Source organism: Lissotriton vulgaris, chromosome 2_1 (genome assembly GCF_964263255.1).
Source record: "Lissotriton vulgaris chromosome 2_1, aLisVul1.2, whole genome shotgun sequence".
In the NCBI taxonomy this organism is placed as follows: domain Eukaryota; kingdom Metazoa; phylum Chordata; class Amphibia; order Caudata; family Salamandridae; genus Lissotriton; species Lissotriton vulgaris.
The window spans coordinates 28,733,933-28,748,461 of NC_141687.1; the positions used below are offsets into that span (position 1 = coordinate 28,733,933).

A 14,529-nucleotide genomic window follows, 5' to 3' on the forward strand; every position below is an offset into this window, starting at 1 on the left:
ATGTAGAGTGGTCTCTCAAGGCTTGAACACAGTTACAGAATTGCATTATTTTCTCGCCTGATGGTCCAGGAGTTTAGGGATATGTATTGATTGAGTGATGTGGAATATCGATGAAAGTGTGGTATTGAGTATTGTGGGACTTTATTTAGAACTGTTTTTCTTGGGATTCAGAAAGATGAGAGGGTCACCATTTTAAGGGTCCTATTTTATTAGCCACAAAAACTTTGAGGTACGGAGTAAATCTGCACTGACTTAGAACTGTGGTTTCTGGAGTTGGCATGAAAAGTTGGATACCCTAGAGTAGAGGGGTTGTACTGAGCAGCTGAATGCCTGGATTGTGAACATTTTGATACTATACAGGGGACTATTGACATTATTTAGCACTGATGACAAGATTATGGTACGGAGGTGGAAACATAGATTTTAGCACCCAGATCACTTTTTGGAATGTGTATATTATAGATTGGCTCATGGTGTATTAGTGGATTAAGGACTCAACTTAAATGTGGGGTTATTTAACCTGCCGGGCAGAGTTGGTTAGTTGAATTATTAAGAGGATTATAGTATATCCAGATATTCAGGAATGGTTGAGATTTAAAAATAAGGGTAAATAGACGAAATTAAGAGGATCATTGTATATTGGGTTATTCAGGAATAGACTAATAACAAAACAAAAATCTTTTTATGTTAATTGGTCTATGAGTACTGTACTGATTGTGAGCTAGAATAACATTAATCAGGTTGTATATTATCAATCGGAAGTAAGAACAACATTAACAAGGTTGTGCATTAAGTATGGAGGTATATTACGAGGCAGCAGATAGTCATCATAAAATATGGTATACGATGACCTATTAAAACGTGCATGTTTCGCATTGGCATACCCTAGCAAAATAAGCGAGTTGATGCGTGGACAGATTGGAGGAAGAATTTAGATGTCTCATTTCTGGTTCGCTGTATTATAATAGTTCGAGATTAGCTAAAGTTGTATAATTGAGCTGCGTAAGAAGTATAAAAAAGTCCAAGGGATTGCAATTGGGTCAGGAACTCTATGGGATTAGTCAAGAAAATTGGCAGTTGGATGCGGATTGTTGTTTTTCTGGTCAGCGTTGGATTAGAATAGTTCGGGTTTTGCCAGGACATTTGGTCGTAAGAATTTGCTCTGTAAAGAAGTAGGATAATGTTGGTAGTTGGATGCGGACTGTCTCCATTCCGGTAGCGCGGGATCAGAATAGTTTAAGATTTAACAGAAAAGTTGGTAGATTTTAATTGCTTTAGGAACTTCAAGGGGGTAGGCCTGGATAAGTTGGTAGTTGAATGCGGATTGGTGCCAAAATGGGTATTAAGTACTTCCGGTAACGGGGCATTATAATAGTTTGAGGAGGTTCACACCTCGCTACCATAACCATCAACGATAAGATCACAGCGGGAATAGTGTTTTCAATATTTTCAATAAACATGTTAAAGCCACTTCGCTAAATAAATAACATTGAAAGGGAAGTGCTGAATTAACAGTATGACTTGCACATCCACGTGAGAGTATACGTATTCATTTTGAAATACGGACGGACCAGAGAGAGAACTGACATTAGATATGAGCCATGCTCTGTGATAGGTGAATGAAAGTCGAATGATAATGCGGACGCGTCTGTAGGCCAGTGATTGGCGGTGTATATAATACGTCAGCAGTGGACCAGAGACAAGGCAGTTTGAGCTTAATGAGGTGAATATTAGCGATTGGAGGGTGGTGTGTGAAGTCCTATAATGCAAGGTTTTGTTTGGTTACACAGGGACTTAAAATATAGCTTGGTGGGTTTTGGTGACCACTGCGGATTTATCGGCCAGATGTTGGACGCTTGTGGAGATGTAGGCTGCAACTAAATAAGGGACGAGTAATTGAGGGCACTAGGGTTACTGAAACTTGGGGGAGTTATAGCCCTTTTATATTAATATATGTTTTTATGGTTGGTGTAGGGATACTGAAATATTGAGAATCAGGATACACTGCTGGTCGGGCTGAATTACTAATTCCGAGTTCTATTGAACTGGATGAAGGATGCTATTGGATATTCTGGACTTGAATTAATAGAGGTACGGCCATGGAAGGGAAAAAGAACTATTGGAAATAGTGGAAGTCGTTATGTTTGAAATTAATTTATGTCTTTCTTCGTCGGTTTAGATATACAGAATTACAGAAAATCTGGGCGCTTTGAAGTAAATACGAGGACAAGTTGGAGGGGTGGTGCCAAATAGTCATTCGAGAGGTGAGCATAGGAGTACTCAGGCATTTTTGTTTTGTACTTGTAAGGGATATTGGTATCAATCAAATTGTTTTATTTTTTTAAACTCTTTATTCATGACTGCATCAGTTATCACATTGTACAGTTATACATTATTATCCGTATACAGTCTTTTCCTGTTTTCCCCTTAATAAACTGCGATCGACTGACCTGTTATCTTGCTCGTAACCTCACCAATGCATGGCGTCGGAAACTCCGTAAGCAAATCAAAATATATTTAACAAGCAATCCTATTGTGGTCTGTCCATGCAGTACCATGTGTTACATCAACATTTGTGAAGCATTGGTCCCATATAATCAGGTCATAACCAGTCCCCGTCCCGCCCAACTCCCACCCCACCCCGTACGTCTCCTGGCATCTCCACCTATTGGGCACCATAACCGCTGGCATGAACTCCTGGGAAAACAATCACCCCTAGATCAGTTTACTCGCAGTCTTCTGGCTAACCTGTACGCACTTTGGACAACGCCTCCTCCCTCGTTCCCACCACCCCCCGCCTAGCCTTTTCAGTTATGAGGTATCCGCCTGTGAGGGCGTCAGGTCCATTTCCTCTATCTCCAGCAGCATCCGCTCCCAATCCTGTGCAATTGGATATTTTTGTAGCCCCTTCTCCTCTTCTCTACGCAGAACTACACCCTCCGCCCTGCCCCACTTTAACAGATCAGCCACGTCTCTACCGCTGGGGGTCTGGCAGACTTCCACCTCATAGTTAAAACTCTAACTGCTGACAACAGTGCCAAGTCTAAGAGCTTCAAGTGGGCTTTATGCTTCTTGGGTCGTTTCCTGTGCCCTATCAGACAAGGCAGCGCCCCCTCTGGTATCTGCATGGTTGTGACAGTGTGTAGTACATGGCAGACCATCTCCCAGTAACTGCGTAGGCGTGGACATGACCACATCATGTGAAGAAGGCCGGCCTCATCCTCCTGAGAACGGGGGCAACAGTGGGAAGAAGCAGGGAACATCCTATGTAACCTTTGGGGGGTAAGATATGCCCTATGTAGCACCATAGCCTGTATAAATTTGAACTTGACATTCCTGGACACCCTCCTGGGATGCTCAAGGACAATTTCCCAGGCCCCATCCGTCATAGCCTCTCCCGTGTCTAGGGTCCAGGTGTCTCTGAGTGTGTCAAGGGGCATAGCAGCATGTTCCCTAATCCCAGTGTAAAGCCACCGCACCAAGTGTCCCCCAGTCCCCATGTAGTGGAGGAGGTGCACTAGTTCATGTAGCGTAGGTTTGTTGCATTGCGGGGCCCATGTATGCCGTACATAGTGCATCACTGTGGGGTGTAGGAAGTATAATCGTGGAGGAGCCCTGTGGATTGTACAAAAGAAGCGTGATCTAGCAATGTGTCGTCTCCAAACAGGTTGCCCACTCTGTCAACTCCCGCCTCTGTCCAAGGTTGTAGCCTGCGTTGTGTCAGACGCCCCTGCGGTGTTGGGAACCCCAACAGGGGAATGTTGTCTGCATACGGTTGGGTCCCCGACGTGTACGCCAGTGCTTTACGCCAGCACATCAGGGCAGTGCGCAGAAGAGGGTGGCAGTCCCGAGGGATCTTGGCCCTGGGCAATAGGAGGGAATGCAGCTCTCCGCGTGCTAACCGGTCCTGTGTGATGTCAATTTTGTGTAGGTCCCTGCCCGCCACCCAGCGTGATAACCATTGTAATTGACATGCGTAGTAATAACCACGCAGATCCGGTACTCCAAGGCCTCTCTGTCTGGTACCCAGTTGTAGCTTCCGGAGACTTATCCTCCGCCGCCCAGAGCCTCAGATGAGGTTAATCAGGATCGTATTTAGTGTAGTAAATATGTGTTGCAGGAGGAGGACCGGCAGGTTTACAAAATAGTACAGCATACGGGGGAGCATGACCATTTTAGAGACGGCAATCCTACCCATGACAGATAGTGGCAAGGACGTCCAGAAGTTCAAACTACTGTGGAGGTTGTTGATGGCTCTCCGGACATTGCCTTCGATCTGGTCCTCCGGCCGTCTATAAACGTTAATGCCCAAATACTTGAATGTGGTCTGTGCTATTGGGATCTGATATCCACCAAATTGAATGTGGGAGGGTCGTTGCCCCTCTCGAAAGTAAAAACCGCCCGGTTTCGCCGGGTTGACAGCCAGGCCTGATACGGCCTCAAAACAGTCAAAGATGGTCGCTAAGGTCGAGTGGTCCCCATCTAGGTCCTGGAAGTACAGTAGGATATCATCGGCATATATCGATATTAGGTTATGCGTCCCCCCAATGGAGATGCCTACCCTGTCCATCCGAGCCCAGAGGGTTATCACTAGGGGTTTCAGTGTCAGGACAAACAACAGGGGCGACAATGGGCAGCCCTGCCGGGTGCCTCTGTGGATGTCGTAACTATTTGAGACGTATCTGCCAGTGCGCGCTCTGGCCGTTGGCCTCGTATACAGTAATCAAACCCATTTTATTAGGGAGTTGGGGAAGCCAAAACGCTGCAGGATCTCGAACATAAACGTCCATGACAAAGAGTCGAAGGCCTGTCGGAGGTCCAACGCGATACAGCCGGAGAAGGGTCCTGCGATGTAGCAGACATGAGGGCGTGGAGCCTTCTCGTGTTTTGGGAAGTACTCCTCCCTGGGAGGAAGCCGCATTGGTCCGGATGTATTAGGACAGGGAGGTGGGCTTGTATCCATAGGGCTATGGCTTTACTAAGTATTTTGTACTCTGTGGAGAGCATTGAGAGGGGCCTATAGTTAGTCAGGTCGAGGGTGTCCCTACCAGGTTTTGGTATGGATATGACTGAGGCCTGCATTGTCATGACAGGTAGGTGGCCGGACTCGTAGGACGTCCTATAGATATTCTCCAAGAAGGGTACCAGAGTTGTAGAGTAGGTCAGGTAAAATTCTACAGGCAACCGGTCCATGCCGGGAGTCTTACCCCGATTCAGGGATCGGATGGCTATTTGGATTTCCTGCTGCGTGATGGGTCCGTCCATCTCCGCCTGCTCATCCCGAGTCAGGACTGGGAAAGGTAGATCCCTCAGGAAGTCTAACATCCCGTCCATATCTTCCGTGGGGCGGGGGGGCGTATAGCATTCTCAGATGGTGCCGAAAGGCATCGTTAATGGCCGACTGTGTAGAAACCACCCTCCCCGCTCCATTCCTAATTTGTGTAATCGCTGGAACTTCGGGACTATCCCGTACCAGGCGAGCTAGTAGAGCTCCCGATCTGTCTAGCTACTCTGCGTTTCTATATTGCTGGTTTGCAATTCCTCTCTTTGCCTGGGGTCGACGCTCACCGCCGCATCTAAGTTCTTCAAGCGGTCCTCAACCTCGCAAATCTTCCTGTGAATTTCCTGCCTAGCACCCACCAACTGTCCTTTAGCAGCCCCCCTTATCACAACCTTCATGGCGTCCCATACTGTTCAGTTAGAAGTCGCAAAGTCCCAGTTCTCTCGAAAGTAATTGTCTAATGTATCCGACAGGGACGCGCGGAAGGGACCGTCTTCCAGCAGTACTGGGTTAAGCCTCCAGGTGGGCACCGGGGACGGTACCCTCCCCCACTGCAGATCAAGTGTCAGTGGTCTATGATCGGAGAAGGTTTTAGCTAGATATTCCGAGGACGCACATTTGGACAGCAGAGAGTTGGCACACAGGAACTTGTCTAGTCGAGTATGTAGAACATGTACCGGGGAGTAATAAGAGTATTCTTTATGTGTCGGATGCAGTGCTCGCCACACGTCCGTCAGTCCCCAACCCTGGAGCCAGGTCCTGAAAGATTCTGTCAATCTGTGTATACCAGTCGTCTGGAGGGGGGATGCAATCTATCCAAATCTATGTCTAGGACCAAGTTCCAGTCCCCTCCCAGGACCCAGGGCATGTCCACCCAATCAGCTAATGCCCGGCCTACTTTTGCAAGGAAGGTATCTTGTTCGAAGTTCGGGGCATAGATGCTGCCCAGAACCAGCAGTGTACCGTCCAGTGTACCTTTCACCAGTATATATCTCCCTTGATCGTCAACCTTTCTCTCCAGTTCCACAAAGGGAGTACTGTGCCGCTACCATTTGGGTGCAGCACAGGCAGAGTATGACGTAGAAAATACAGTTCCCCTCCATTTCCTTCGTAGTGTGTGTGCCTCGGATAGTGTTAAGTGGGATTCTTGCAGGATTGCTATTTGGGCGTGGTGACGAAGTTAAAATGTGTGTATTCCAAGCCTCTTCTGTATAGTCCAAGTCCCCGTACGTTCCAGGTTGCCAGCCTGTACTTCCCTACAGTCAGTGTCAGCCATACTCGGATTTAAGCACCATGCTAAACAGTGCCATTTCCTGTAGTGCATGTAATATCAACAATAGCCAGGAGACGTACTTCTTCCCACCCCGAACTTGAACTCTTTTGGCGCAGCTTGAGAACACTGTTGTGCCAAACAAGAAACCGTAGAACATAACAAACCAATCATTGGTGCATACGCCTTTGGGGGGTTGGCTGAGCATATACCTAGTTCGTGGAATCATTCGTCTCTACGCTGCCGGCTCAACGGCGCCGCCGGGGAAGTCTGTATTGAAGCATAAATTCTGTGTGGCCTCTGGGGGGGCCCTCCTTGTCAGCAGGCAACAGCACCCTTCGGGAGTCTATATTTTGGTAGGTCTACAGACTGCAACTGTCTTGTAAGAAATACACAATATTTTAGCTGAGGCCCAACAGCCATGTATCCAGAAAAATCACCTCCCAGCCTCCCTGGGGTCCCGCCCCCCCGCCCTGCACATCGTATCAACATTTAGGTTACAGAGAAAGGATATCGGTAGGCCGTAAGGCTACAGGTCACATCATATTGGACAGTTGCTCCTGTCCGTTGTCCAGTAGTTCATCCGCTGCTCTTAGCGTTACGGTCGGGAACAAGACATGAATCAATGAAATTGATATTGTTATTTTTGGTGTGATTATTGCCCCAGATACATATTGAAGATGGAGAAACAGTAACCATCTGGACTTGTTTCTATGTTTCGGGATAAGATTAAGAAATTAGTAAAAGGTGAACATAAGGGGAGTTCGGCATGAATGTTGGAAGTTGCTATGAGCAAAAGAGTAACACAATTGAGTGGAGTATTAATCAAGGTTACATTGATTCTTCTGACAGAATTGTGGATCGTATGGTCGGATTAGAAACACCACAAATTTGGTGTGGTGATCATATAAGGATCAAGTGGATTTATATTGACTGAAGGTGAGATTCCTAACCTCCGTCTCTCAGTTACATATATTGAAGGGTGGTGGGTAATATATCTTTCTGCATAGAATGAATGAGATAGGCCTGCCTGAGCCATAAGAACTAAAGGGAAAGCCGGATACACAAATGTTTGGCAATTGGTGTTGTTAGGCTATCAAATTTGTCCGCTAATACACAATTGGAAGTTCAAGGAATTTGATAAATAGGAGAGTTTATTATTGGTATCTAAGTGTAATTTTATTTTGTTCTTGTGCAAATGTACAAATATGAGTTTGCAGTGTGAATAATAGCTGTGATACTTTCCATGAATATTGAATAGGCAGATCAGGAGTATAATTCATCTGGATGATGCCATCCACACCAGTCCAATTAAATGTAATTAGCAAACATTGTTTTTGATGTTATAGTTTGGATTTGGATTTTTGTACTCTTTACATTACAGCCCTGATGATGTCCCGGAAGGGGAGGAAACCCGTTGACTGTGAAAAGTAGTAACTGTTATTCAAGTTGGCTGACATTGATGATGTGATTGGATACAAAATAAAGAAAGGAATCTGTCAACTGATACTTCGAGGATATTCTTTTCGGACTTTTATACTCAATTGTGAAATACATTTGGGGGGGGCACGCTCTTTGCGGCATTTGTTGACCTCAAGTCAGCTTTCGACTTGGTGCCACGGGCCAAAATGTGGAATGTCTTTGCAGATCAGGGCATGCCACTAGATATTTTGTCCTTTCTAATGAAACTACATGAGGGCAATTTTGCCCAAGCTCGCTGGAATCAGCAAGGGAGTGTAACAGACTAGTTTCCGATTGCTAGGGGAGTACGCCAAGGGTGCGTACTGGCCCCAACCCTCTTTTCACTTTACATCAACAGGGTGATCAAGTATTATGAGCACCAGCCCACTGATGCCCCCAAGTTGGATGGTAAATAGATTCCCCTGCTGATGTTTGCAGATGACACCTTATTAATTTCTAAAACACAGCAAGGCCTGCAAAAGGCTATAGATCTATTTGAGGTATTCTGCAAGGACCATGGACTTTCCATTAACGTGAATAAGGCCAAGTTTATGGTTCTCCACAAGTCTAAGTATGTGAGAGGGAGAGTGGTCATGAATGGGGTTCAGTTGGAACAGACCCGGGTTTTTTCGTATCTGGGTATAACTCTTGCCTCGAAACTAGACTGGAAACATCACACTACCCAGTTGGTTACGAAGCATGCCCAGTTAGCAGGTGCCTAACAAAAGAGTTATTTCTCTCCCACATGCGTCCAATTGCCCCAACACTTAAGATCTACGATGCAAAGGTTGGTGCTGCGGTCTTTTACGGGGCTGAACTGTGGGGGTACAGTAACCTTGCCCTATTGACTAGTGCCCAAAATAAATTCTTAAGGGGCATAACGGGCCTACCAGCACCCACCCCCTTGATTCCCCTCTTCTACGATTTGGGATGCCAATGCTTGGAGGATTTGGCTCGGTACAGACCGGTGGCATACTGGAGGAGACTATGGGTTACTCCTGATCTCTCCCAGTATGCACGGGCATTCCTCGAAGTCAGAGATGCTGACAGGGCATACAAAATCCCATGGATGAGGGAGGCAAGGGCAACATATATTGCCATGGGTCTGGGCTGTCTGTGGGAAGATCCAACAGCTAATCCATTTCCGCCTAGGAAAGTTTTTAGAGAATTGTACTGGAGCATTGTTTCATTGAGAAGGTTTAGTAATTGTACTAGCCCGTCACTCACAGCGGATTTCTTGGAACTAAAACACTCAACTGCTCTAGAGTGTTATTAGGATTACATTACCGTTCCAGGGGATAGGAAGAGGTACCATCAATTTAGAGTCGGGACCCTTCCTATAAATTCCTTCACTACCAAATGGAACAGTGGTTATAAACCCAGCTGTCCCTTTTGTCTAACACAACGGGAAAGTATCGCCCACATTTTATTTATCTGCCCGGAATATAAAGCCCCAAGGCAGACGTGGTTGAAGCCTATCTGCTTGCAGATGGGTCTCACTACGGGCTGTGAGTCTTTAAGAGTTCTCAAAACAAATAGCTCTCAGCCTGTGGTTATAGCTGTTGCAAAAGTTTCTACACTGGATGTGGTTAATTCGAGCACACAAATTAAGTTCACAATGATTTTTTTATGGTTTTAAAAATACCCTACAATCTTGCTGCTAAAAACATTAATTGCATATGGACCTTCTCTTTTCCTTTTTCTTTTAATCTTTTTAATGTAATTAAATGTGTACATAAATGATGTCTAAATGAATGTTATACACAACTCAATGCATTTACATTTTTTTTTTTTAAAGATGGATTGACTGACTTAATTACCATATCCCCATGATGGTTTCTGGTGTAATGTAATTGGGTAAATGAAATGTTATGTTATCGTTTTTAACTTGTCATTTTAAGATATATAATGTTTGTCTTTATGATACAAAAATCGAAATAAAGACTTTATGAATGAATGAAATACATTTTGTAAATAGCAACACTCCTTCTATATTTGAGTGTTTTCAGTGATTAGTGGTAGGTGACAGTGAACCTCAAGAAGTAGTAATTGTAAACAAATTAGTTTAAGATTAACTCAATAATAGCCTTACAGTGCACACCGGGTTTAACCCCCACCGTCTTGTCTTGTTTGATGGTTTGCGTAATAAAATCACTAGCAGACGGGTCTAAATTGGCCAAGAGTAGGATGAAATTTATGATGGAGCCCTTTCCCTTGCCCACATACGTGTTGGAAAAAGGAACATTGTTTTTACTGGATTCATTAGCAAGTGCCATGTTAAACTTCATCTTAATACAAATAAGACTGCTGCCAGATGTGTGAAGCAAAAATGGGGTCTGTGGGTTCCCATCCACATCTAGAGACCTGCAGGCATCTCGTAGCATAGTGGGGCAGAGATGAAATTCTACCCACCACTCCATGCCCAGGTTTTTACCACATTTCGTCGTAGGAGAGTTTCCAAGATAGACAGAATACAGCCTCCAGATGCAGATGGGATGTTATTGTATAACCTTGTGATGTCCTTGAACTTGAGGCCGAATAACTTGTAAAAAGGTGTATCAGCTTTGTATGAAAAGGTTCTGGTGCAAACCATGACTGAATTGACTTGATTTGATATTATATTTGTAAATCGTGAACTAATGCCCGGAGGCATCTAGGCGCTACCATAGAGTTGCCCTATTTAGGAAGTATAAGTAGATAGAAATGAACAGCAGATGTGACTAGGCGGTCTTACTTAGAGAGTTTTCATTGCTTTTCTAAAAAGCTAGCAGATCAGAGGCAGACTTCAAGTAAGAGGGCAGAGTCTTCCAGAGTTTTGTGGTGGTGGAGACAAAACTCCTCCCACCCCACCTCTCAAGCCAATGCCTTGAGACTTTGACCAGGTTAGCTGAGGAGGAGCAAAGCTCTCGTTGAGGGGTGTACCAGTGAAACCAGCTTTAAGATAAGCGGGGTTAGCCTTATGCAGAGCCCTGAGGGCTTTAAAATCAATCCTCTTCTTCATAGGGAGCCAGTGGAGATTAAAAAGTGCTGGACTTGCGGACTGCCATCTGGGAATTTTTAGCAGTAGTCTGGGAGCTGCATTCTGAATAGCCTGAAGTGTGGTTAAAAGATCCTTATGTAGGCCGACAAGGAGGGTGTTACAGTAGTCCAGCCTGGCTGAAGGATAAATTGCCAGGCCACCCATTCGTCCTGCGGAAGGAGATGGAATTACAGGTAGATGGAAAGTCTTAAATCTGTTTAGATGTACCAGTTTTACTGACCAGGACAATTGCAGGCAAACTATTGAAAATGTGTCATTAATGCTAATCCAAGGTTTGTTTTCTGGTTTGGCCTTGATGCCCACCACACTCCAAAAGAGGATGGTCAACTTTGGCGTTTCGGGAATTGGCAGATGAGAGACCCTGAAATGGAGGATGCTGTACTGGTGGTGTTAGAAAGTCCTTTATTGGTTACTCATTCTGTCCACGAAAGTGAACTCATATTCATTAGATGGTATTGATGCTTTGCAACCCATGTAGCATTGACTATCTCAGCAACAGAGGGCAAGTCAGTGCAAATCGGTTGGCAGAATCTCATCTTACCCAGCTTGTGGCTAAAGTTGACATTTGATTTACCAGACATGAGACAATTGTGGGTTTCATGCATGAGAAAACACCTGTATGGGCTAGGTCCTAAGCCGCCTGCATAAGATGCAATGGGCAAAATGTGGGTTTGGAGGTGGGACCATTCGATAGAGCACTCGTAATTGGGAGGCATTCAAATCCGTTGCTTTTCTGTTCTGGGCCAACAGCACCTCTGAGAATACCTCTGTGTGACTATGTAAAATTTGAGGCACTCAGAGCTAAAGGGGAGGGATAATTGCAGGGGGGCCTTTTGCGAGACCTCGATGCCCCAGCCAAAGAACTTGTCCCTGAAAGGTGAGATCTGATTAGCTATGCCCATGGAAGACCAGGAAGTCACTGTGATGCCCCTGACTCACACCGTTGGGTGAGGCTTAAATTCTGTGGCTTCAAGGTAGTTGGAGTTTATGTGATCCAGCCCTTTAATGAACCAATCACTTTGAGAATGGTGCTTCTGTTGAGGATATCATGTTTGTCCATAGATCTGAAGTTTCTTCCTTTGCAGACAAGAACTGCTGATGGCCTCAGCAGACCCTGCTGGTGTAGTCACGTCGGTCATTCGTTGTGGCTCCCAACGACAGGTCTCAGAGTCCCTAGGGTTATATAATCCATGTGAACTGAGTTAGGCTGTTGCCCAAGGTGGAGACACGTTGACATGTGATCGCCTGTGCCTTGAAATGAGACGCTGCCTGTTGCTTTATCATTTAATTGACCCTCATGGCATAAGCCACATTGCTGGTTGATAGGTAATACTACTTCCTTTGTAGAGACAATATTGTTACTGCTCCTAGAGAGAGCACCTCTGGCTTCACAGAAGGATGCCCTAAAAGCACTGGCGGATCAATAAAGGATAATTGACTTGAAGGTGCAAAGTGGAAGTTAGTAGCTGACTCTTGATTGCTTCTATCTTTTAAAGCTGGCAACTGTCCTGAATTTGGTGCACTAATGCTTTGGAAAATTAAATAATGCAGTTTTCCAAAGATGGTTGTTTTCTTTTTATTGAAGGCTTCTGAGAATACCATATCTGGTTATTCATTTTCTACATTGTTTACATGTACCCTCTGACTCCTTGATTTATGCACAACTCAGAGGCACAACACTCCTGAGGCGTAAGCCGGGAGACGCTCGATTTAAAAAAAATTGAAACTGTCACTAATACTTTGTTTTTAAACTCGCACTGCACTCACCTAGTGCATTCTTTCACCCTCTTCCAACACTGACTCGCAGCGCAGCTGATTTTAACGCTGCCACGGCACAGTGATACTCGCCGCCATTTCCCATCCTCAGCCCACAGGCCACGCCCACGACCCAGAGGCCACGCCCCCTCATCTCGGCTATAAGAAGATGGCTGACTAATAGCTCGCATTCAGAGGCACAACACTCCTGAGGTGGAAGCCGGGAGACGCTCGATTTTTAAAAAATTGAAAATGTCACTAATACTTTGTTTTTAAACTCGCACTGCACTCACCTAGTGCATTCTTTCACCCTCTTCCAACACTGACTCGCCGCGCAGCCAATTTTAACGCTGCCACGGCACAGTGATACTCGCCGCCATTTCCCATCCTCAGCCACAGGCCACGCCCACAGCCCAGAGGCCACGCCCCCCTCATCTCGGCTATAAGAAGCGCGCTGACTAATAGCTCGCATTCAGAGGCACAACACTCCTGAGGCGGAAGCCGAGAGACGCTCGTTTTTGAAAAAATTGAAACTGTAACTATTACTTTGTTTTTAAACTCGCACTGCACTCACCTAGTGCATTCTTTCACCCTCTTCCAACACTGACTCGCCGCACAGCCGATTTTAACGCTGCCACGGCACAGTGATACTCACAGCCATTTCCCATCCTCTGCCCACAGGCTACGCCCACGGCCCAGAGGCCACGCCCCCCTCTCATATATAAATGTGCCTTCCCCAGACACGCATTATTCAGAAAAGGGGGTGGTGATGAACAGAGTGTCTGAATTAAGCAGACCACTCTTAGCCAGTCCAAAGATCAGGGCTTGATCCATCACCGTTTTTCAGCTCACTGCACCATCCCAGCTCAGAACTTGGCTATATGCAAATTAGTCTGACCCTGGCCCAGTGCATCATGGGAACAGGGCAGACCAGACTACCAAGCCAATTCTTATACTGGGAAGGAAACAAGCTACCGGGGACCGGTTTCTGGCATTTCAGCCGTCTTCGGCCCGGCTTGCTTGAATCCTGATGGTGCAATGAGCTAGGGACTCACATCTGAGTATACCCTTCCACGCTTATGGTGGACAAAAATTATTCAGAAAAGGGGGTGGTGATGACACGCAGCGGACGCGCGCTGCGGGCGCGCCGCATGCGCGCCAATGGCGTGCCAAAAGCAAGCCCGTCTGCGGCCGTCCACTGCCGACCGGGGCAAGGGGCCACCGCCACTGCCCGATCACCATACCAGGTCAGAACCCACAGCCCCCACTCCCTCCGCCAACTAAAGCAGGAAATATGGCCTCCCTGCCTACACGCATGGGATCCATCCATACAACACCCCGCCTGCAATCAGTGCGGATTTTACTTTCTACTCCACCCTAAAATTAAACCCACACAATACTCCTTGTTCCTGCTCAACTGCAGATCACTCCCCAAGCACACCAGGGAAATTTCTCTACTGATAGAGGAAGTAAACCCAGACATCCTCTTTATCACAGAGACGTGGCTGCAGGAACACTCGGAACCCGATCTGGTACAAACTCTCCCACCCGGATACCAAATACTCCGCCTTGACCGCAAAACGGAAATCGGTGGTGGGCTAGCAGTGATCTACAAAACAGGATACGAAGTCACTAGCACCCCCGTCTGTCTCCCAGATAGCGAATGCCTATCCTTCACTATAAAACTCAGTCCCACACATACCTTTTCTGGTATGCTCATAT

At 46.0% G+C, this 14,529-nt stretch overlaps 1 protein-coding gene across 1 annotated transcript in view; it reads left to right on the forward strand.

Annotated features, from left to right (window-relative positions):
* The window catches only part of LOC147729493 (uncharacterized), a 2,015,126-nt gene that overhangs the window by 1,765,729 nt on the left and 234,868 nt on the right, over positions 1–14,529 (forward strand). The window lies entirely within an intron of this gene.